The following is a 25,655-nucleotide window of genomic DNA, read 5'->3' as shown; positions in this document are numbered from 1 at the left end:
ATTCTTGGGATAAACCCCACTTGACTATGGTGTATGATTCTTTTAATGTGCTGTTGGATTCTGTTTGCTAGTATTTTGTTGAGGATTTTTGCATCTCTGTTCTTCAGTGATATTGAGCTGTAGTTTTCTTTCTTTGTGACATCTTTGTCTGGTTTTGGTATCAGGGTGATTGTGGCCTCATAGAATGGGTTTGGGAGTGTTCCTCCCTCTGCTATATTTTGGAAGAGTTTGAGAAGGATAGGTGTTAACTCTTCTCTAAATGTTTGATAGAGTTTGCTTGTGAAGCCACCTGGTCCTGGGCTTTAGTTTGTTTGAAAATTTTTAATCACAGTCTCAATTTCAGTGCTTGTGGTTGGTTTTTTATATTTTCTATTTCTTCCTGGTTCAGTTTCAGAAGGTTGTGTTTTTCTAAGTATTTGTCCATTTCTTCCATGTTGTCCTTTTTATTGGCATATTGTTGCTTGTAGTAATCTCTCATGAGCCTTTGTATTTCTGCAATGTCAGTTGTTACTTCTCCTTTTTTCATTTCTAACTCTTTTGATTTGTGTCTTCTCCCATTTTTTCTTGATGAGTCTGGCTAATGGTTTATCAATTTTGTTTTTCTTCTCAAACAACCAGGTTTTAGTTTTATTGATCTTTGCTATTGTTTCCTTCATTTCTGTTTTATTTATTTCTGATCTAATCTTTATGATTTCTTTCCTTCTGCTAACTTTGGGGTTTTTTTTATTCTTCTTCTTCTAATTGCTTTAGGTGTAAGGTTAGGTTGTTTATTTGAGATATTTCTTGTTTCTTGAGTTAGGATTTTATTGCTATAACCTTCCCTCTTAGAACTGCTTTTGCTGCATCCCATAGGTTTTGGATTGACATGTTTTCATTGTCATTTGTTTCTAGGAATTTTTTGATTTCCTCTTTGATTTCTTCAGTGATCTCTTGATTATTTAGTAGTGTATTGTTTAGCCTCCATGTGTTTTTATATTTTATAGATTTTTTCCTGCAATTGATATCTTGTCTCATAGCATTGTGGTTGGAAAGGATACCTGATATGATTTCAATTTTCTTAAATTTACCAAGGCTTGATTTGCGACCCAATATATGATCTATCCTGGAGAATGTTTCATGAGCACTTGAGAAGAAAGTGTATTCTGTTGTTTCTGGATGGATGTCCTATAAATGTCAAGTCCATCTTGTTTAATGTATTATTTAAAGCTTGTGCTTCCTTAGTTCTTTTTATTTTGGATGATCTGTCTATTTTTGAAAGTGGGGTGTTGAAGTCCCATACTGTGATTTTGTCACTGTCAATTTTCCCTTTTAATGGCTGTTAGCATTCGCCTTATGTATTGAGGTGCTCCTATTTTGGGTGCATAAATATTTACAATTGTTATATCTTCTTCTTGTATTTCTCCCTTGATGATTATGTTGTGTCCTTCTTTGTCTCTTGTAATAGTGTTTATTTTAAAGTCTATTTTGTCTGATATGAGAGTTGCTACTCCAGCTCTCTTTTCATTTCCATTAGCATGTAATATCTTTTTCCATCTCCTCATTTTCAGTCTGTGTGTCTCCCTAGGTCTGAAGTGGGTCTCTTGTCGACAGCATATATAGGCGTCTTGTTTTTGTATCCACTCATCCAGTCTAAGTCTCTTTGTTGGAGAATTTAATCCATTTACATTTAAGGTAGTTATCGATATGTGTGTTCATATTACCATTTTGTTAATTGTCTGGGGTTTGTTATTGTAGTTCTTCTCCTTCTCTTTTTTTTCCTGTTTAGAGAAGTTCCTTTAACATTTGTTGTAAAGCTGGTTTGGTGGTGCTGAATCCTCTTAGCTTTTGCTTTTCTGTAAAGGTTTTAATTTTTCCATCAAATCTGAATGAGGTCCTTGCTAGGTAAAGTCATTTTCATTGTAGGTTTTTCCCTTTCATCACTTTAAATATATCCTGCCACTCCCTTATGGGCTACAGAGTTCCTGCTGGAAGATCAGCTGTTAACTTTATGGGGCTTCCCTTGTTTGTTATTTGATGTTTTTCCCTTGCTGCTCTTAATATTTTTTCTTTGTGTTTAATTTTTCATAGTTTGATTAATATGTGTCTTGGCGTGTTTCTCCTTGGATTTATCCTGTATGGGACTCTCTGTTCTTCCTGGACTTGATTAACTATTTCCTTTCCCATCTTAGGGAATTTTTCAACTCTAATCTCTTTATATATTTTCTCAATCCCTTTCTTTTTCTCTTCTTCTTCTTGCACCCCTATAATTTGAATGTTGGTGTGTTTAATGTTGTCCAAGACATCTCTGAGGCTGTCCTCAATTCTCTTCATTCTTTTTCCTTTATTCTCCCCTGTGGTAGTTATTTCCACTATTTTATCTTCCAGGTCACTTATCCGTTCTTCTGCCTCAGTTATTCTGCTATTGATTCCTTCTAGAGAATTTTTAATTTCATTTATTGTTTTGTTCATCATTGAGTGTTTGCTCTTTAGTTCATCTAGGTCCTTGTTAAAGGTTTCTTGTATTTTCTCCATTGTATTTCCAAGATTTTCGATCATCTTTACTATCATTACTCTGAATTCTTTTTCAGGTAGACTACCTATTTCCTCTTCATTTGTTTGGTCTGGTGGGTTTTTACCTTTCTCCTTCATCTGCTTTGTGTTTCTCTGTCTTCTCATTTTGCTTAACTTACTGTGTTTGCTGTCTCCTTTTTGCAGGCTGCAGGTTTGTAGTTCCCGTTGTTTTTGGTGTCTGCCCCCAGTGGCTCAGGTTGCTTCAGTGGGTTGTTTAGGCTCCTGGTGTAGGGAATTGGTGCCTGTATTCTGGTGGATGAGGCTGGATCTTGTCTTTCTAGTGGGCAATACAGAGTCTGGAGGTTTGTTTTGGGGTGTCTGTAACCTTATTATGATTTTAGGCAGCCTCTGTGCTAATTGGTTGTGTTGTGTTCCTGTCTTGCTAGTTGTTTGTCTTAGGGTGTCTAGCACTGTAGCTTGTATGTCATTGAGTGGAGCTGGGTCTTAGTGTTGAGATGGAGATTTCTGAGAGAGCTTTTGCCATTTGATATTACATGGAGTTTGGAGGTCTCTGGTGTACCAATGTCCTGAACTCGGCTCTCCCACCTCAGAGGCACAGACCTGACACCACGCCAGAGCACGAAGACACTTTAAGGAAGTCTGACGTCTTCTTCCAGCATTCAGTAGGTATTCTGTCAGAGTTATTCCACATGTAGATGTATTTCTGATATATTTGTGGGGAGGAAGGTGATCTCCACTTCTACTCCTCAGCCATCTTGAAAGTCCAATGTAAGCATTTATCACTACACTGCTTTTGGTGTATCACATAAATTTTGGTATTTTCCCCATTTTCATTTGTTGCAAGATATTTTTTGATTTCTTTTGATTTTATCTTAACTGATTGAAGTTTGTTTTTTGATTTCCAGATATTTGTGAATTTTCCAGTTTCCTCCTGTTATTGATTTCTAGTTTCATTACCCTGTGTTTGGAATATGTGCTTGGTATGATAAAATCTTTTTAAATTGTGGAGAATTTTTTGTGATCTATCATATAATCTATTCTGGAGAATGTTTTATATTTACTTGAGAAGAATATGTGTTCTGTTTCTATTGGAATGAATGTTCTTTACATGTCTATTAGGTCCACTTCACCCCAAATGTAGATCGAGTCCAATGTTTTCTTATTGATTATCTGTCTGGATGATCTATTCATTTTTGAAAGTGGGGTATCGACACCCCCTACTAACATTGTGTTGTAGTCTATCACTGCCTTCAGATCTATTAATATTTCCTTGATATATTTAACCTTTCTGATGTTGGTTACATATATATTTACAACTGTTATATCCTTTTTATGAATTGACCCCTTAAATAATGATCATTAAAAAATGATCATCTTTGTCTCCTCTTAGTTTTTGGCTTTAAGTCAACTTTATCTGATATAAGCATAGCACAACATTTGTCTAGAATACCTGTTTTCTATCCCTTCACTAAGTCTATGTGTACCTTTGGAGCAGAGTTGAGTCTCTTGTTGGCAGAATACACTTGGTTATATTTTTTAAATCCATTCAGCCAATCTATGACTTTTGATCAGAGCATTTAGTCCATTTACACTTAAAGTAATTACTGACAAATACCCTGGCACTACTGTCAAATTCCTGCGGTGGCAGTCACCCAAGCCACTGGCATGTCAAAAGCAGAGAGCAGCCATGGTGGCTGCACCTCCTGGAGTGTCCTGTGGTGCCCAGCCCCATGCAAAATCTTGGACTGCCACCAGGTCCTGCCCACCATCAGCTGCAGAGGGTGAAGTGTTGCTCCAGGACCTTTCTTTAGGTGTTCCCACTGTGCACTTGGATTTCCATTCTGGATAGGCAAAGGAAGAAGAGAAAAGCTCACATGAGCAGGAAGGGCTAGAAGGAAGTAAGAGGGCAGAGAGCAGAAGCAAGAACTACAGTCTTGCAGCCTGTGGAACTGAAACCACATCACAGAAATTTAGACAAAATGAGACAGCAGAGGAATATATCCCAGATGAAGGAACAAGATAACGCCCCAGAACAACACCTAAGTGAAGTGGAGATAGGCAACCTGCTGGAAAAAGAATTCAGAATAATGATAGTGAAGATGATCCAAGATATCAGAAAAAGAATGGAGGAAAGTATTAAGAAGATGCAAGAAATGTTTAACAAAGACTTAGAAGAACTAAAAAACAAATAAACAGGGATGAATGATACAATAACTGAAATGAAAAATACACTAGAAGGAATCAATAGCAGAATAACTGAGGAAGAAGAATGGATAAGTGGAAGACAGAATGGTGGAAATCACTGCCACAGAAAAGAATAAAGAAAAAAAAAGACTGAAAAGAAATGAAGACAGTCTAAGAGACCTCTGGGAAAACATTAAATGCACCAACATTTGCATTATCAGGGTCCCAGTAGGTGAAGAGTGAGAGAAAGGACGTTACAAAATACTTGAAGAGATAATAGCTGAAAATTTCTGCAACATGGGAAAGGAAACAGTCACCCAAGCTCAGGAAGTGCAGAGAATCCCAGGCAGGATAAGCCCAAGGAGGAACACACAGAGACACATTTTAATCAAACTGACAAAAATTAAAGACAAAGAAAAAATAGTAAAAGCAACAAATAACATATAAGGGAATTCCCATAAGGTTATCAGCTGATTTCTCAGCAGAAACTCTGAAGGTTAGAAGGGAGTGGCATGATATATTTAAAGTGATGAAAGGGAAGACCTACAACCTACAAGAATACTCTACCTAGCAAGCCTCTCATTCAGATTTGATGGAGAAATCAAAAGTTTGCTGACAAGGAAAAGTTAAGAGAATTCAGCACCACAAGACCAGCTTTGCAAAAAACGCTAAAGGACCTTCTCAAAGCAGAAAAAAAAGGTCACAACTAGAAACAGGAAAGTTACAAATAGAAAAGCTCACCAGTAAATGCAAACATGTAAAGTTAGGAAATCATCCACACACTAATATGATATCAAAACCAGCAATTACGAGAAGAGGGGAGCAGAAATTCAAGATATTGTAAATGAATTTGAAATTAAAAGATTAGGAACTTAAAACTATCTTGTTTATATATAGACTGCTATATCAAAACCTCATGGTAACTGCAAACAGAAAATCTACAATAGATACACACACAAAAGAAAAAGGAATCCAAACACAACACTAAAGTTAATCTTCAATTCACATGAGAATAGAACAAAAGAGGAAGGAAGAAAAAAGACTTACAAAAACAAATCCTAAACAATTAACAAATTGCAATAAGAACATACATGCCAATATTTACCTTAAATGTAAACAGATTAAATGCTCCAACCAAAAGACATAGCCTGGCTGAATGGACACAAAAACAAGACCTGTATATATGCTGCCTACGAGAGCCCCACTTCAGATCTAGGAACACATACAGATTGAAAGTGAGGGGATGGGGAAAGTTATTTCATGCAAATGGAAATCAAAAGAAAGCTGGAGTAACAGTACTCATATCAGACAAAATAGACATTAAAATAAAGACTGTTACAAGAGACAAAGAAGGACACTACATAACAATCAAGGGAACAATCCAAGAGGAAGATATATTTGTAAATATATATGCATCCAACATAGGAGCAAGTCAATATATAGGGCAAATACTAACAGCTATAAAGGGAGAAACCGACAGCTACACAATAATAGTGGGGGACTTTAACACCCCATTTTCATCAATGGACAGATCATCTAGACAGAAAATCAACAAGGAAACACAGGCCTTAATTGACACATTAAACCAGACGGACTTAATTGATATTTATAGAGCATTCTATCCAAGAGCAACTGAATACACGTTCTTTTCAAGTTCACATGGAACATTCTCCAGGATTGATCACATGCTGGGTCACAAAGTGAGCCTCAGTAAATTTAAGAAAATTGAAATCATATCAAGAATCTTTTCTGCTCACAGTGCTATGAGATTAAAAATCAACTACAAGAAAAAAATTATAAAAAACACAAACACGTGGAGGATAAACAATATGTAATAAACAACCAATGAATCACTGAAGAAATGAATAGAGGAAATTGAAAGAAACCTAGAGAGAAATGAAAATGAAAGCACAACAATCCAAAACCTATGGGTCACAGCAAAAGCAGTTCTAAGAAGGAAGTTTTTTGTTTTGTTTTTAATGTATTTATTTTATTTTATTTATTTTATTTTTGGCTGCATTGGGTCTTCGTTGCTGCGTGCAGGCTTTTCTCTGTGGCGAGTGGGGGTACTCTTCATTGTGGTGTGTGGGCTTCTCATTGCGGTGGCTTCTTTTGTTGCAGAGCACGGGCTCTAGGCGTGTGGGCTTCAGTAGTTGTGGCACATGGGCTTAGTCGCTCCATGGCATGTGGGATCTTCCCCGACCAAAGCTCGAACCCATGTCCCCTGCAATGGCAGGCAGATTCTTAACCACTGCTCCACCAGGGAAGCCCAAGAAGGGAGTTTATAGCAACACATTCTTACCTCAGGAAACAAGAAAAATCACAATTAAACAATGTAGCCATACACCTGAAGCAACTAGAGAAAGAAGAACCAACAAAACCCAAAGTTAGCAGAAGGAAAGAAATCATAAAGATCAGAGCAGAAATAAATGAAATTGAAATGAAGAGAACAATAGAAAAATGTCAATGAAACTAAAAACTGGTTATTTGAAAATATAAACAAAACTGAGAAAGCTCTAACCAGACTCATCAAGAAAAATAGGGAGAGGGCTCAAATCAGTAAAATTAGAAATGAAAAAGGAGAAGTTACAATAGACCCCACAGAAATACAAAGGATCATAAGAAAGTACTACAAGTAACTATATGCCAATAAAATGGACAACCTGGAAGAAATGGACAAATTTTTAGAAAGGTAAAATCTCCCAAAACTGAACCTGGAAGAAATAGAAAATATGAACATACCAATCACAAAACTGAAATTGGAACTGTGATTTTAAAAATCCCAAGTAACAAAAGTCCAGGACCAGATGGCTTGACTGGCAAATTCTATCAAACATTTAGAGAAGAGTTAACACTTATCCTTCTGAAACTCTTCCAAAATATTCCAGAGGAAGGAATTCTTCCAAACTCATTCCATGAGGCTGTCATCAACCTGATTCCAAAACCAGACAAAGATATCTCAAAAAAAGAAAATTACTGGTCAATGTCACTGATGAACATAGATGCAAATATTCTCAACAAAATATTGGCAAACCGAATCCAACAAAATATTAAAAGGATCATATACCATGATCAAGTGAGATTTATTCCAGGTATGCAAATATTTTTCAATATCTGCAAACCAGTCATTGTGATATGCCACATCTACAAATTGAAGAATAAAATCCATGTAATCATCCTAATAGACACAGAAAAAGCTTTTGACAAAATTCAACACCGATTTATGAAAAAAACTCTCCAGAAAGTAGGCATAGAGGGAGCATACCTCAATATTATAAAGGCCATATACAACAAACCCATAGCAAACATTATTCTCAATGGTGAAAAGCTGAAAGCATTTCCTCTAAGATCAGGAAAATGACAAGTATATCCACTCTCACCACTATTATTCAACATAGTTTTGGAAGTCCTAGCCACAGCAAGCAGAGAAGAAAAAGAAATAAAAGGAATACAAATTGGAAAAGAAGTAAAATTGTCACTGCTTGCAGATGACATGATACTATACATAGAAAATCCTAAAGATGCTACCAGAAAAGTACTAGAGCTAATCAATCATTTTGGTAAAGTTGCAGGATACAAAGTTAATACACAGAAATCATTTGCATTCCTATACACTAACAATGAAAGATCTGAAACAGAAACCAAGGAAACAATCCCATTTACCATTGTATCAAAAAGAATAAAATACCTAGGAATAAACCTGCCTAAGGAGGCAAAAGACCTGTTCCCAGAAAACTATAATATACTGATGAAAGAAATCAAAGATGACACAGAGAGATGGAGAGATATACCATATTCTTGGGTTGGAAGAATCAATACTGTCAAAATGACTATATTACCCAAGGCAATGTACAAATTCAAAGTAATTCCTATCAAATTACTAAAGGCATTTTTCACAGAGCTAGAGCAAAAAAATCTTAGAATTCCTATGGAGACACATAAGACCCCAGATAGCCAAAACAATCTTGAGAACTTAAATTGGAGCTGGAGAAATCAGGCTTCCTGACTTCAGACTATACTTCCAAGCTACAGTCCTCAAAAGAGTATGGTATTGGCACAAAGACAGAAATATAGATCAATGGAACAGGATAGAAACCCCAGACATGAACCCACACACCTATGTCCAGTTAATCTATGACAAGTGAGGCAAGACTATAAAATGGAGGATGGACAGTCCCTTCATTAAATGGTGCTGAGAAAACTGCACAGCTATATGTAAAGGAATGAAATTAGAGCATTCTTTAACACCTTACACAAAAATAAACTCAAAATGGATTAAAGATCTAAAAGTAAGACCAGATACTATAAAACTCTTTGAGGAAAACATAGGCAGACCACTCTTTGACATAAGTCGCAGCAATACTTTTTTCAATCCATCTCCAAAAGTATCGAAAATAAAAGCAAAATTAAACAAATGGGACCTAATTAAACTAAAAGCTTTTGTACAGCAAAGGAAACCATAAACAATACGAAAAGACAACCCACAGAATGGGAGAAAATATTTGCACACAATGAACAACCAGGGATTAGTCTTCATAATTTACAAACAGCTCGTGTATCTCAATATCCAAAAAACAAACAACCCAATCAAAAAAATGGGCAGAAGATGTAAATGAACATTTCTCCAAAGAAGACATACAGATGGTTAAAATGCACATGAAAAGATGCTCAATATTGCTAATTATTAGAGAAATGCAAATCACACTTACAGTGAGGTATCATCTTATACCAGTCAGAATGGCCATCATCAAAAAATCTACAAACTGTAAATGCTGGAGAGGGTGTGGAGAAAAGGCAACCCTTCTACACTTCTGCGGGGAATGTTAATTTGTACAGCCACTATGGAGAACTCTATGGATTTTCCATAAGAATGTAAAAATAGAGCTACTGTATGATCCAGCAATCCCACTTTTGGGCATATATCCAGAGAAATCCATGGTTCGAAAATATACATGAACCCCAGTGTTCATTGCAGCACTCTTTCCAATAGCCATGACATGGAAGCAGCCTAAATGTCCATCAACACAGGATTGGTTAAAGAAGGTGTGATACATATATACAAGGGAATATTACTCAGCCATTAAAAAGAATGAAATAATGTCCATCTCAGGATGGACCTGAGATTATCATACTTAGTGAAGTAAGTCAGACAGAGAAAGACAAATGTCATATGATATTGCTTATATGAGGAATCTAAATAACGATGCAAATGAACTTATTTATAAAACAGAAGCAGACTCACAGACTTAGAGAACAAACATATGTTAATGGGGGGAAGGGTGAGGGGGGAGGTATAGGTTCGGAGTTTGTGATTGGCATGTACACACTGCTATATTGAAAATAAAATGCCTTTCCATAAAAAGTAAAGTAGTTATTGATAGGTTAAGGACTTAGTATTGTGACCTTGTTAATTTTTTTAGCTGCTTTTTACTTCGTTTTTTCCTTTTTTCCTCTCTTGCTGCCTTCTTTTGAGAATTAATAGCTTTTCATAGTGTTATACTCTGATTTTTTTTCTGTTTATCTATCTTTCTGTGTTTACTATAGGTTTTTTTTTTTCCATGTGTTTGTGGTTAAGTGGAGTCTTACTTAAACATCTTGTGGATATGACAGTCTATTTTAAGCTTATGACAATATAACTTCAATTGCATACAAAAACTTATCCTTTTCTAAGCCTCTAGATATTTTATTTTTGATGCTGCAATTTATATCTTTTTACATTGTGTATCTATTAATGAATTTTTATAGTATAGCTATTTTTAAATACTGTTGTCCTTAACCTTTTTTCTAGAGGTAAGTAGTCAACACTACACTATATTACAGTATTAGAGAATTATGTATATTACTATATACTTATTTTTATATGTTTTTATATTACTAATTAGCACCTTCTCGTTTCAGCTTGAAGAACTCCTTTCAGCATTTCTTTTAAAGCAGGTCTAGTGGTGACTGACTAACTCATATTTTATTTGTATTGGTAAGTCTTTATCTCTTCTTCGTTTCTGAAGGACAACTTTGCTGGATAGAATATTCTTGGTTTGCAGGTTTTTTTCAGGAATTTGAATATATTATCCTATTTTTATTGTCCTCTAAGCTCTCTGCTGAGAAGTCTGCTGCTAGAATTATGGGGGTTTCTTTGTATGAGATTTTTTTTGTCTTGCTCTTTTAAAAATTATCTGTTTGTCTTTGACTTAAGACAGTTTTTATTAATTTGTCTTGGAGAAGATAATTATGGCTTGAAATTTTGGGGTGACCTATTAGCTTCATGAAATTTGACGCCCAAATCTCTTCGGTTTGGGGAAGTTCTAAGCCATTTTTATTTAAATAAGTTTTCTACCCCTTTCTCCATCTCTTCTCCAACTGAGACTCCAACGATGTGTAGACTGTTTCTCTTAATTATGTTCCATAAGCCCCTTAGGGGTTTTTCATTCCTTTTCTTGCTTTTTTTCTTTTTGCTCCTCTGACTGGATAATTTCAAATGACTTGTCTTCAAACTCACTGATTCTTTCTTCTGTTTTTACAGTCTGATATTGTTACTCTCTATTGAATTTTTCATTATTGTTCACCTCCAAAATTTGTTTTATTTTCTTTTATATTTTCTATGTCTTTGTTGAACTTCTTATTTTGTTCTTCTATTGTTTTCCTGATTTTGTTACATTGTTCACCTCTGTTCTCCTGTATCTTTCTGACTACCTTTAGAACAATTACTTTTTATTCCTTTTGGGCAATTCCTGTGTCTACATTTCTTTGGGGTTACTTACCGAAAGTTTACTGTGTTCCTTTGGTGATGACATGTTTCCCTGATTCTTTGTGATCCATGTAGGCTTGCATTTGTGTCTGCACATATGAAGAAGCAGTCACCTCTTCCAGATTTTATGGGATGACTTTGGTAACAAAAACCTTCACCTGCATTTGGGGGTACACTGGAGATTTCAGCATGTTGTGTCTTTTCTTGTCTAATGGTGCAGGGTGCCAAGTGCAGGGATGTGTGGCAGCTGCAGGTCTAGTGGAGTATATTGTCTTGTCAGTTCAGGCTGTTGGGCTCAACAACTACTTTTTCTTTGCCAAGAACTGTGAATGGTAGGCAGGGGCTACAAAGGCTATTGGGATTCTCAGCAGCTATTCCAAGTGCAGTGGCTAGGGACCAGGGAAGACATTAGTGGTGGCTGGAGCTGGTGGGGTGCACACACACATCTGTGTGAGCCAGCTGATCTTTCCTGTGTAGGGTGGGAGCTGATGCAGACACAAATGTAATTGTGGGGGTCAGGACAAGCAGCAAGATCTGAGGTTAACTGTTAAGTGCACTGGCAGTTGCTGGGTCTTTGGTTGTCAGCATGCATTACTGTGGCTGCTGGACCTTGCCACGGGGACATGGCAGCAGAGGCCAATGTCAAGAGTTAGGCCAGGGGTATGCAGGTGTGTAGCTGGTGGGGATAGCTACATGTGAGCCCAGGGTGCAGGCCAGTGAAAGAAAACAGAACTGATTCTGGGACCACAAATAGCTGTGGGCCCTTGGCAGTTCTCATGCACTAACATGGCTGCAGGATCTCGCCATGGGTATGAACACTGCAACGGAGGGTGATGATGTGCTTTAGGCTGTTAGTGTACAGCTGCACATCTGGAGGGGCTAGCCGCAAGCATGTGTATGGTGATGGGAGTCAGCTGTGGGAGTCTAAGCTCATGTTGTGAATTTGTGAAGCAGCAGGTGCTTAGAGTGGCTACTGGTATTAGTCACTGGCTCTGGCATGGGGAGGATAGAGCAGGGACGGAGTCAGGTGGTTGGCAACTGCAAACATAAATACCTGCGAGGTGAAAACTGGGGAAATTTGTAGAGTATTTGTGGTGGCTGTGCTGGTCATTGGTTTCTTCAGTGTAAAAGCAGCTGAAGGGGTCTTCTGCAGAACAGGTCACTGAGAACCACGTTCATTCTTGCTGCATGGCTGATACTGGTAGCCTCTGCTTTTCTTCTTTCATCTTAGCTATGTCTATATGTGTCAGCTTTTCAAGTCTCTGGATAGTGTGAAAACAAAGTTAGTTCTCTTGTAGCGTCCTGAAAGGCTGGGGAAGCTGTTCGCTCACTCCACTCTCCTTTTTCCCATCAGAGGAACTCTTTCTACCTGGGGAGTTACCTCTTGGTGATGAGCAATGCTGGCTTGGGGGATTGGGATGATGCAGGCAAAATAAAGCTGTTCTTCCTTTCCTTTTTACATGGTTATTCTCAGGATTTTTGTTTCACTGTGTGTTGGAAATTCCTGAGTTCCAATCCTCTCCCAGAGCTAATTTTGTTCATGAACAGCTGTCTAATTGTTCATCTTTGTGAGGAGATGAAGTTTGGGGTCTCCTACACTGCCATCATGGTGACGTCTTGTGTATAGTACAATATATCATGTTTATTCACAGACCCAAATATATTTATCTTCTCTGTACCATATAAAAACAAGATGGCAAAAGTATATAAACTTAACCTTAGGTTCAGTAATTAGTGTTTCAGTAGTTTATCATACTTAGATATGACTCAGACACTTAATGAATAACTATTACTTAACTTAGCATAACCCTACAGATGCAAATGAGCAAAAATATTTTGGAAAATGTTTTTAAGCAGACATACTATAACACCTACCAAAGCCATACATCTTCTAAAGTTATTTCCCTGTTACCTTTTTTAAACCTTATTTTGGTAAGAAACCCAGGGAGAATAAAAATGTATGCTAACATCATACTTAATGCTGATAAGTCAGAAGATACAGCTGTTTGGATTAAACCAACAGTACTAAATTAACCTTATTTTCAAAAGATTTTTCATAACTCATGTCAACCTGAAAAACATTTGGGTTTTTTCTTATATTTCTGGTAGTTTTAGGAGTATTTAATTATTTATGCTCTCATTTATCTCTAAGTAGATTTTAGTAGGACTCTTTTAAGGAATTTTATAAATTACTTGGGTAATACCATCTGAAGGTAAAAAAATACAGCATATACATAACATAAATAGATACATACACATAGAGAAAAACAGATGCAAAAAGAGATGTTAGAGCTTTCATTTAAAATTTTTGATAATACATCAGGCAACATAGAAATACAAAACTGGTTCATATAAAATAATTGACTCTCATCTTTTTTTTTATGATGTATATTTTCTGTAACTTTTTTTAACATCTTTATTGGAGTATAATTGCTTTACAATGTGTGTTTGTTTCTGCTTTATAACAAAGTGAATCAGTTATACATATACATATGTTCCCATATCTCTTCCCTCTTGCATCTCCCTCCCTCCCACCCTCCCTATCCCACCCCTCTAGGTGGTCACAAAGCACCACTCTATATTTTTATCTGAACTGTCTTTCTAGCTGAAAGGGGACAAGTTAAGGTTAACTGATTAATATGAGGGCTAATGCTTTTTACTCACAATTTTGAGAAGACTTTTAAGATGATTTTGTCATGATATGTAATTTTATGGAGGCTACACACTACCTTTTAGGCTGAAGAGATATCTAGAGGCTATCTGGATGTCACCAAAGTATTCTGAGTGGACAAAATATTCAGTCTGTTTCCACTCATCCCTATTCCTTTTACTTTTCAGCCTCAGGTAGTTGCTTTTGGTGGACCTTGAGCCTATTGAGAGGCCCTAAATGAGCAGGAGGCCAAATTTTAAGTGACTGAAAGGAGCTAAGCAGCTGAATAGGGAAGGGAAAGCCTGGCAGGGATGGATGGATAGAGAGATGGAGAGGGTAGGGATTTGAAGGGGGACATGTCAAAGGATTCAAGGGAATTGGAGGGGAGATTGAAGGTGGTAAGAGAAAGAAGGAGGAGCAGAAGCAATGGGAAGAGAGAGGTCTTAGAAGAGACATTTTGGGGAGATTGCAGAATTCCTTAGGAGGCCAAAAACTTCCAAATTATCCTCAGCAAAATCATGCCAACAAGAAAGAGGTGGACAGAGTTGGCAGAACATATAGCCAGCAGGGACTCAAGAAAGGGGTTTCAATTAACTGAGAAGTTCCCATTGGTGAAGCAGTATCAAATAGAGAGAACAGAGTGGTTTCACAAAGAGTCAGGGAAAAAAAATCCAACCCAGGAAGGAGGGAGAGAACCCCACTCAAAACAAGGAGCTTAAGGAATAGCCTTCCAGTCCAGGAGTCAGGGAATGAACCCCAATCAAAACAAGGAGCCACAAGAAGAACTTGCAGCCCAGAGAGTTGAAGAATAATCCTCAATCAAGAAGAGAGCCTGGAAGAAAGACTTTTAGCCCAGCAGGTATCTTTTAAACAAAGAAGCCTGGGATTCTAACCCAGCTTCTTACAGAGCTCCTAGGACTCTAATGCAACCTCTGTTTGTCTGGGACTCTACCTCAACTTCTAGAGTATACTCAGAATCTTAAGAATCAAAAACTGTCCTTACCAGCTTCAACAGATGTTTGTCCAGAGCAATGGTTGAGGAGTCGGATTGACCAATGGATACCCAACCAATCAGTCAGAAGTGAAGCCAAAGGCTGTGAAGGTACACACTTAGAGTCCTGAGTGAGAGATCTGGGGGTCCAATGATAAATCTGATCCTATACAAGTTTGGGCACCATAACTGTTAAAGAAAAAAATTATTCATGGCTCTTGTTATAGACGGGAAGAAAAACTTCATTAAAAGAAGAACTATTGTGATAAGTATAGGGACCACTGCAATGGGGTCTTGCAGTCAGTGGGGTAGAGAAATCAGGCTCAACTCTGAATACAACAGGGAAAACTGTGAATTTTAAGCCAAGGAACATGGTGATGGTGATGGTGGGAGGGGGGCGGTCTGTGAATGTAAAATCACTAAGAAGAAACATCAGGATTAAGGAGAGGATTCTGGCTAAACTGACCTAACAGGGTTCTTGTTGAAGGCAGGCCAGGGTGATCAGACATCATCTCGGGGATGATGCAGGAAGAGGAACCCACTTAGATATTGAGGGCAATCAGATATGAAGAATGGGGGATTCTGGCTAAACTTACTTAGCAAAATTCTTGCTAACATTGACAACGTGAAGATAAATATGGAAGCCCAAAAGTCAGGGCCTAGTTGAGAAGAGATTTCAAAAGAGCCTGAGTAGAGTTTGGTCAAAGAGAGAAGCAAGTCAAAAAAGAGTGCCACAATAAAGATGAAGCTACAGGTAGAATTTCCTTGTCAAAACTATGAAAGATGAAAAGTCTATTAATTAGAGATAAACAGCACTGTGCTGACACACATTTAACCCACGTGAAGTGTAGTATAATGGTTTCCAAACTGCAGTACCAATGGTAGACTGTTAGGTGATCATAGATGATCTAAGGCATAAGGTATCTCAAAGATATCAGAACAGTTGCCTATGTGTCACTAGATGGTTCGTCATTCTGGGAAATAATTTAATAGTTAAATGCATCTTCTAAAGAAAAAAAAACGTAGTATAGGTAATATAAGAGTATGGAAAAATCATGAAAGGTGTACATGAATGAATTAAGGATGGGAATCAGTGTTGTACCAGAAAAAGTACTATTATATACATTTTTGGGATACATATGTAGTGAAATTAGAAACATTAGTAGAAAGGGCACACACTGACTTCAGTTCAGGGTCAAAGGGAAAAAAATGGGTAAGGGACACAATAAGGGCTACAAATGTATCTCAAACATTTTATTTTCTTTTGAAAAAATGAAGGAAAAAAAGAGAAGCAACAGCAGTAGCACCTTGGCCCAGGAATCAGGAAATACTCATGTAAGGCCTCACTCATTGGATATTACTATGACCTCTGAACCCTTTCCTCTTTCTGGACCTGTTTAATACTCAGTACAAATAAGGAGTTAGACTAGATAATCTCAAAGGCCCAAACAGCTCTAGAATTCTATTGTTCTATTCTCACCAAGGGTCCTTGTTTGTGTATGCTTAATGCCTTAATTTCCATGTACCCAGTTAATAATAATACTCTTCTATGTATCTAACTAACAAACTGACATTTTATCTACCAGTTCAGAATGAGACAGGGAATTGAAGAGAAAGCAAAAAGGAAACATATTATCAAAATATAAACATTGAAACAACTTGGAATGTTGAGGGAAATGGCCTGTGGCATAAGAAGAAGGAAATAGTAGTAAATCGTGCAGGAGTAGTAAACGGTGAAGCTGAAAAGGGAGAAAGGACCCAGGTCATCAAGAGCTTTAGATGCCAGGCTGAAAAGATGGTCCTCATTCAAGAGGGGGGCATTTTATAAGTGTCCTGAGGCAGAGTCCTCCTGGGGCACACTCTCACCTAGAAATGTTACTGAGTCTAAGCTCGTTCTGCTCACCAAACGACAGGCCAATAAATCGGGTGTTGAGGCAAGGAATAGCAACTTTATTCAGAAAGCCTGGCATCCGAGATGATGGAGGACTAGTGTCCTAGAGTACCATCTTGTCAGGGTCTGGATGCTAATTTCTTTCATAGAACAGAGAGGGGAAGCGGTGAGGAAGTAAAGTAAAAAGGCCATAAGTCTTGCAAAATATCTCTTGGTTTTGGCCAGCCTAGGGGAGGGGATGTGATAATTTCTTTTTTTCTGCAGACATTCACAGGAGGGCAGGGTCAGGGTATTTCCCTGTGAGCTGAACAAAGGCACTTTAACATTCAGGCAGAGGGGCAGGGTTCCCCAAGGCAGGCCATTATGTATGCCTATAGCTGTAGACAGAACAAAAGCAATGGAAAGCAAAGGTCAAAGTAAAAGAAACAGATCCAACATGGAGTCAGATTTTGTTCTTCCCTGCTACAGAAACTGAATTCACACCCTGCACTTTCTCTTTTCTCTGTTTTGCCACACCATCTATTATTAGAGGCCATTTCAATAGAGTTAAAGCTTTTCCACAATTGGACAAATGTGAAGCAATGTGTTCTAACTACTTCATTATATCTCAATCACAAGAGCAGGCAGGACCACATATCTAAGACCAAAAAATGCAAATTACCACATACTGGCCCTATAAAAGCTTTAGGACAATATAGGAAAGAGAAAAGCAGGCCTAGGTTAGTTTTTTAAGTACCATGTAAACCAGGTACTTCAAAAACAATCACAGGCTTTGTTCCAATAAGTCCCCCTAGGGAGCTCTATCTTAAAAAACAAAACAAAAGCAAAAACCACTCTGAGATGCACAGCAGGTTTGTGACCAAAGGTGTTCTGCACAGTTACATACAATGGTACTGCCTTGGGATAGCTCAACATGAAGGAAGTCGCAAGGTAAACCAAGATATACCCATGTGATGGAATGTCACGTGGACATGGTAAATCCCATCCACCATGAGTTCTGAATACTTTGCAGAGTGGGGGTAGAGGGAGCCATGGCTATAATGTGGAAAAGGGAGAACTTGACTATTTGTTGGATTAAACAATGAGGTAACCAGATGCACTAGCCTTTTAAATGTGCCTTTCCTCTGCAAAGACTGTTCAGAAGCCAGTTGCCTTACCCTGACTGCTCTGCTCTTCTCCCAAGGTTTTGGCAGGCCTTGAGGTCCTCTCTTCCGATAGGCTCTTTCCTCATGCCAGCACAGTGAACAAATCTGAAAATGCAGTGGTGCTTGGATGGGGGCCACCTGCACCCCTTCACTAGGGAATCAGAACCTGGGTGAAGTTTGGGCCTCTAAGGGGGAGAAGGGTCACAAAACATCCTCACGAAGGTGAAGCAGAATGGTGTGCACCTGTGAATGTGTGCTTATTAAGGGGTAAGGGCCACACTTTCCTTGGATGTTTTAAAGGAGCTCCTACTCCCAAACAGTTTTTAAAAAGTACAAAGAATATATTTGCCCTTGCACCAATAGGGTGGAATTTGGGGGAAGTGGGTGAGGACTAATAAACTCACTCTGATATTGACCTTTCCAGGCTTTTTTCCAATTCAGAATCACCAGAACCTCCAGGCATGGGACGTGGTCCATAGACTCGACCCCTTCCCCAGGCTGAGAGATTGTCCACCCGAAATAGGCCTTCAACTGGGAACGTGGTCTCTATTGTGTTGTAAATCACTTAGTTTAGGGGGAATGGCCAGACCTAGATGCTAGAGACACATGGTCTGATTGGCTGAGCTGCAGCTTGAGCACAGGTTGATTGGTCTGCTCCTGAATGAACAAACAAAATTAGACATATAGATACAGAGAACAGATTAGTGGTTACCATAGGGGAAGGGGGATGGGGAAGACGAAATTGGTAAAGGGGTCAACTGTATGGTGACAAATGAAAACTAAAGTTTTTGTGGTGATCAGGCTATAGTGTATAAAGAAGCTGAAATATAGTATTGTATATGTGAAACTTATACAATGTTATAAATCAATGTTACTTTAAAGAAATTTAGAGGTAGCCAAAAGAAAAAAAAAACACGTGATCAAGTAATGTTATTCAACAATACAAAGAATTCTTAAAATTCACCAATAAGACAGCAAACAACTTGATTAAAAAATGAGCCAAAAATTTATCAGACACAACACGATCAATGATATACACATGACAAAGAAGCATATGAAAAAATGCTCCACATCATATGTCATCAGGGAAATATAAATTTAAGCAACAATCAGATACCATGCACACCTATTAGCATGACCAAAATCCAGAACACTGAAAGTAGCTAATGCTGGCTAGGATATGGAGAGCAACAGGAACACTAATTCATTGCTTATTGGAATGCAAAATTGTACCACTGCTTTTGTCGGCAGTTTGTGATTTCTTACAAAACTAATCCAACTCTTTCCTACAGTTCAACAATTGCACCCGTGGTATTTACCCAAAGAATTGAGAACTTATATCCACACAAAAGGATGCACAAGGATGTTTATGGCAGCTTTATTTATAATTGCCAAAACTTGAAGCACCCAAGATGTCTTTCAGTAGGTAAATGGATTTATAAACGGTGGTACATCCAAACAATGGAATATTATTCAGCAATAAAAATAAATGAGCTATCGAGCCATGAAAAGACATGGAAGAAACTTAAATGCATATTACTAAGTGAAAAAAGCCAATCTGAATAGGCTACATATTGTATGATTCCAACTACATGATACTCAGAATAAAGCAAATCTATGGAGTCAGTAAAAAGATCAGTGGTTGTCAGGAGTCTGTCATGGGGAGAGGAGGGATGAATAGGTGGAGCACAGAGGATTTTAGTGCAGTGTAAATACTCTGTACAATAATATAATGATGTACACATGTCCTTATACATTTGTCCAAACCCACAGAATGTAAAACACCTCGAGAGACTCCTAGTGTAAATTATGGATTATAATGGGTCAATTTAGGTTCATAAGTTGTGACAAATGCACCACGTTGGTGAGTGAACTTGTTGATGAATGAGTCTATGCAAGTGTTGGGGTGGGGATATATGGGCACTCTGTACTTTATACTTAATTTTTCTGTGAACCTAAAACTGCTCTAAAAAAATAAAGCCTTTACATAAAAATAACTTTTTAAAGGGGAAGGAAATCCTGTCACATGCTAAAATATGAATGAACCTTGAGGACATTATGTTAAGTGAAATATGCCAATCACATCACAAAAATACAAATACCATATGATTATACTTATATAGGTATCTAGAGTTGTCAATCTTATAGAAACACAAAGTGAAACGGTGTCTGCCAGTGGCTCAGGATACAGGTAAATGAATTGTTTTTTAATGTGCATAGAATTTTAGTTTTGCAAGATGAAAAGGATTTTGGAGAGTGATTGTACAACAATATGAATATACTTAACACTACTAAACTGTACAGTTAGAAATGATGAAATAGTTAATTTTATGTTGTGCATATTTTACCACAATTAAAAAAGGAAAGGCATTGTGATACATTGCTACAACATGGATGAAACTTGAGGGGTTATGCCAAGTGATATAAGCTATACACAAAAAGAAAAATATTGTATGATTCTACTGATATGAGGTACTTAGAGTAGGTCAATTCATAGAAACAGAAAGTAAAATGGTGCTTTTCAGGAGCTGGGTGGGAGGCAGGGATAGGGAGTTATTGCTTTATGAATACAGAGTTTCAGTTTGGGAAGATGAAAAATTTTGGGGGATGGGCAGTGATGATGATTGCATATTAAGTATATACAAATGTACAATTAAAAATTGTTACAGACTTCCCTGGCGGTCCAGTGGTTGAGATTCTGTGCTTCCCCTGTGGAGTGCACAGGTTCAATCCCTGGTTGGGGAACTAAGATCCCGTATGCTGTGTGGGGCGGTCAAGAAAGATAAAAAATAAGGCTCGGCCCAGGGATGCCTTCCCGGGAAACAATCCAGGACTCTCCAGACTAGAAGCGTGAGAAAATATAAAAGGAACTCCGAGGAGGAGTGAGGAGGCTTGTGAAGCAGCATAAAGGTATCAGCCTGTCAAGACCTTCAAGATGGCAGAGGAGTAAGACGTGGAGATCACCTTTCTCCCCACAAATACAACAGAAACACATCTACATGTGGATACACTCCTACAGAACACCTACTGAACGCTGGCAGAAGACCTCAGACTTCCCGAAAGGAACAGACGCCCTCAGGCGACTTACATGTAAGGATGGGACCAAATCCAAAGCTGAACCCCAGGAGCTGTGTGAAGAAAGAAGAGAAAGGGAAATTTCTCCCAGCAGCCTCAGGAGCAGCAGATTAAATCTCCACAAACTTGATGTACCCTGAATCTCTGGAATACATTAATAGACAACGAATCATCCCAAAATTAAGGTGGTGGATTTTGGGAGCAACTATAGACTTGAGGTTTGTTTTCTACATCTAATTTGTTTCTGGTTTTACGTTTATCTTAGTTTAGAGTTTATTATCATTGGTAGATTTGTTTATTAATTTGGTTGCTCTCTTCCTCCTTTATTTATTTATTTTTTATATATAGATATATATATTTTTTTCTCTTTTTGTGAGTGGGTAGGTGTATGCTTCTTTCTGATTTTGTCTGTAGAGCTTTGCTTTCACCATTTGTCCTAGGGTTCAGTCTGTCTGTTATTTGTTTTTTGTTTTTTTAAAACATAGTTTTCAGTGTTTGTTAAAATTGGTGGATTTGTTTTTTGGTTTGGTGGATCTCTTCTTTATCTCCTTCCTTTATTATTTCTTTTTTTATTACTTTTTAATTTTTAATTTTTACTATTTTTTATTTTTTATTTTAATTATCTTATTTATTTTATTCTATTTTTTTCTTTCTTTCTTTCTTTTTTTCTCCATTTTCTTCTGACTCTGTGGCTGACAGGGTCTTGGTGCTCTGGCTGGGTGTCAGGCCTGTGCCTCTCAGGTGGGAGAGCGGAGTTCAGGACATTGGTGAACCAGAGACCTCCCGGCTCCACATAATAGCAAACAGCAAAAGCTCTCCCAAAGGTCTCCATCTCAACACTAAGATCCAACTCCATTCAACGAACAGCAAGCTACAGTGCAGGACAACCTATGCCAAACAACTACCAAGACAGGAACACAACCCAACCCATTAGAAGAGAGGCTGCCTAAAATCATAATAAGGTCACAGACACCCCAAAACACACCACCAGACGTGGTCCTGCCCACCAGAAAGACAAGATCCAGCTTCATCCACCAGAACACAGACACTACTCCCTTCCACCAGGAAGCCTAAACAACCCACTGAAACAAAGTTAGCCACTGAGGGCAGACACCAAAAACAATGAGAACTACGAACCTGCAGCCTGGAAAAAGGAGACCACAAACAGAGTAAATTTAGCAAAATGAGAATACAGAGACACACAGCAGATGAAGGAGCAAGGTAAAAACCCACAGACTAAACAAATGAAGAGGAAATAGGCAGACTACCTGAAGAAGAATTCAGAGAAATGATAGTAAAGATGATCCAAAATCTTGGAAATACAATGGAGAAAATACAAGAAACGTTTAACAAGGACCTAGAAGAACTAAAGAACAATCGAACAATGATGAACAACACAATAAATAAAATAAAACATTCTCTAGAAGGAATCAATAGCAGAATAACTGAGGCAGAAGAAGGGATAAGTAACCTGGAAGATAAAATAGTTGAAATAACTACTGCAGAGCAGAATAAAGAAAAAAATGAAAAGATTTGAGGACACACTTAGAGACCTTTGGGACAACATTAAAGGCAAGAACATTCGAATTATAGGGGTCCCAGAAGAAGAAGAGAAAAAGAAAGGGACTGAGAAAATATTTGAAGAGATTACAGTTGAAAACTTCCCTAATATGGGAAAGAATATAGTTAATCAAGTCCTGGAAGCACAGAGAGTCCCATACAGGATAAACCGAAGGAGAAACATGCCAAGACACATATTAATCAAACTATCAAAAATTAAACACAAAGAAAAAAATAGTAAAAGCAGCACGGGAAAAACAACAAATAACATACAAGGGAATCCCCATAAGGTTTAACAGCTGATCTTTCAGCAGAAACTCTGCAAGCCAGAAGGAGAGGCAGGACATATGTAAAGTGATGAAGGAGAAAAACCTACAACCAAGATTACTCTACCAAGCAAAGATCTCATTCAGATTTGATGGAGAAATTAAAACCTTTACAGACAAGCAAAAGCTAAGAGAATTCAGCACCACGAAACCAGCTTTACAACAAATGCTAAAGGAAATTCTCTAGGCAGGAAACACAGAGAAGGAAAAGACCTACAATAACAAACCCAAAACAATTAAGAAAATGGTAACAGGAATATACATAAAGATAATTACCTTAAATGTAAATGGATTAAATACTCCAACCAAACGACATAGGCAGGCTGAATGGACACAAAAACAAGACCCTTACATATGCTGTCCAAAAGAGACCCACTTCAGACCTAGGGACGCCTACAGACTGAAAGTGAGGTGATGGAAAAAGGTATTCCATGCAAATGGAAATCAAAAAAAGCTGGAATAGCAATCCTCATATGAGACAAAATAGACTTTAAAATAAAGAATACTAAAAGAGACAAAGAAGGACACTACAAAATGATCAAGGGATCAATCCAAGAAGAAGATATAACAATTGTAAATATTTATGCACCCAACATAGGAGCACCTCAATACATAAGGCAAATGCTAACAGCCATAAAATGGGAAATCAACAGTAACACAATCATAGTAGAGGACTTTAACACCCCACATTCACCAAAGGACAGATCATCCAAAATGACAAATAAAAAAGGAAACACAAGGTTTAAATTATACATTAAACACGATGGATTAAATTGATATTTATAGGACATTACATCCCAAAACAACACAATACACATTCTTCTCAAGTTCTCATGGAACATTCTCCAGGATTGATCATAACTTGGGTCACAAATCAAGCCTTGGTAAATTTAAGAAAATTGAAATCGTATCAAGTATCTTTTCGACCACAACGCTATGAGACTAGATATCAATTACAGGAAAAGATCTGTAAAAAAAATACAAACACATGGAAGCTAAACAATACACTACTTAATAACCAAGAGATCACTGAAGAACTCAAAGAGGAAATCAAAAAATACCGAGAAACAAATGACAATGAAAACACGACGACCCAAAACCTATGGGATGCAGCAAAACAGTTCTAAGAGGGAAGTTTATGGCAATACAATCCTACCTCAAGAAACAAGAAACATCACAAATGAAGAACCTAACCTTACACCTAAAGCAATTAGAGAAAGAAGAACCAAAAAAACCACAAAGTTAGCAGAAGGAAAGAAATCATAAAGATCAGATCGTAAATAAATTAAAAAGAAATGAAGGAAACAATAGCAAAAATGAATAAAACTAAAAGCTGGTTCTTTAAGAACATAAACAAATTTGATAAACCATTAGCCACACTCATGAAGAAAAAAAGGGAGAAGACTCAGATCAATGGATATAGAAATGAAAAAGGAGAAGTAACAACTGACACTGCAGAAATACAAAGGGTCATGAAAGATTACTAGAAGTAACTATATGCCAATAAAATGGACCAACCTGGAAGAAATGGACAAATTCTAAGAAAAGCACAAACTTTCGAGACTGAACCAGCAAGAAATAGAAAATATAAACCGACCAAACACAAGTACTGAAATTGAGACTGTGATTAAGTATCTTCAAGAAACAAAAGCCCAGGACCAGGTGGCTGGACAGGTGAATTCCTTCTAATATTTAGAGAAAAGCTAACACCTATACATCTTAAAATCTTCCAAAATATAGCACAGGGAGGAACACTCCCAAACTCATTCTACGAGGCCACCATCACCCTGATAAAAAAACCAGACAAAGATGTCACAAAGAAAGAAAACTACAGGCCAATATCATTGATGAACAACGATGCAAAAATCCTAAACAAAATACTAGCAAACAGAATCCAACAGGACATTAAAAGGATCATACATCATGATGAGGTGGCGTTTATCCAAGGAATACAAGGATTTTTCAAAATATGCAAATCAATCAATGTGATACACCATATTAACAAAGTGAAGAATAAAAACCATATGATCATCTCAATAGATGCAGAAAAAGCTTTTGACACAATTCAACACCTATTTATGATAAAAACCCTCCAGAATGTAGGCATAGAGGGAAATTACCTCAACATATTAAACGCCATATTTGGCACACCCCCAGCCAACATCATTCTCAATGGTGAAAAACCGAACAATTTCCTCTAAGATAAAGGACAAGACAAGGTTGTCCACTCTCACAACTATTATTCAACATAGTTGTGGAAGTTTTAGCCACAGCAATCAGAGAAGAAAAAGAAATAAAAGGAATCCAAATTGGAAAAGAAGAAGTAAAGCTGTCACTCTTTGCAGATGACATGATACAATACATAGAGTATCCTAAAGATGCTATCAGAAAACTGCTAGAGCTAATCAATGAATTTAGTAAAGTAGCAGGACACAAAATTAAGGCACAGAAATCTCTTGCATTCCTATACACTAATGATGAAATATCTGTAAGAGAAATTAAGGAAACACTCCCATTTACCATTGCAACAAACGGAATAAAGTATCTAGGAATAAACCTACCTAAGGAGACAAAAGA

The sequence above is a fragment of the Eubalaena glacialis genome, chromosome X, assembly GCF_028564815.1.
Source record: "Eubalaena glacialis isolate mEubGla1 chromosome X, mEubGla1.1.hap2.+ XY, whole genome shotgun sequence".
NCBI classification, from domain to species: Eukaryota; Metazoa; Chordata; class Mammalia; order Artiodactyla; family Balaenidae; genus Eubalaena; species Eubalaena glacialis.
Note: the sequence above shows the minus strand (reverse complement) of the source record.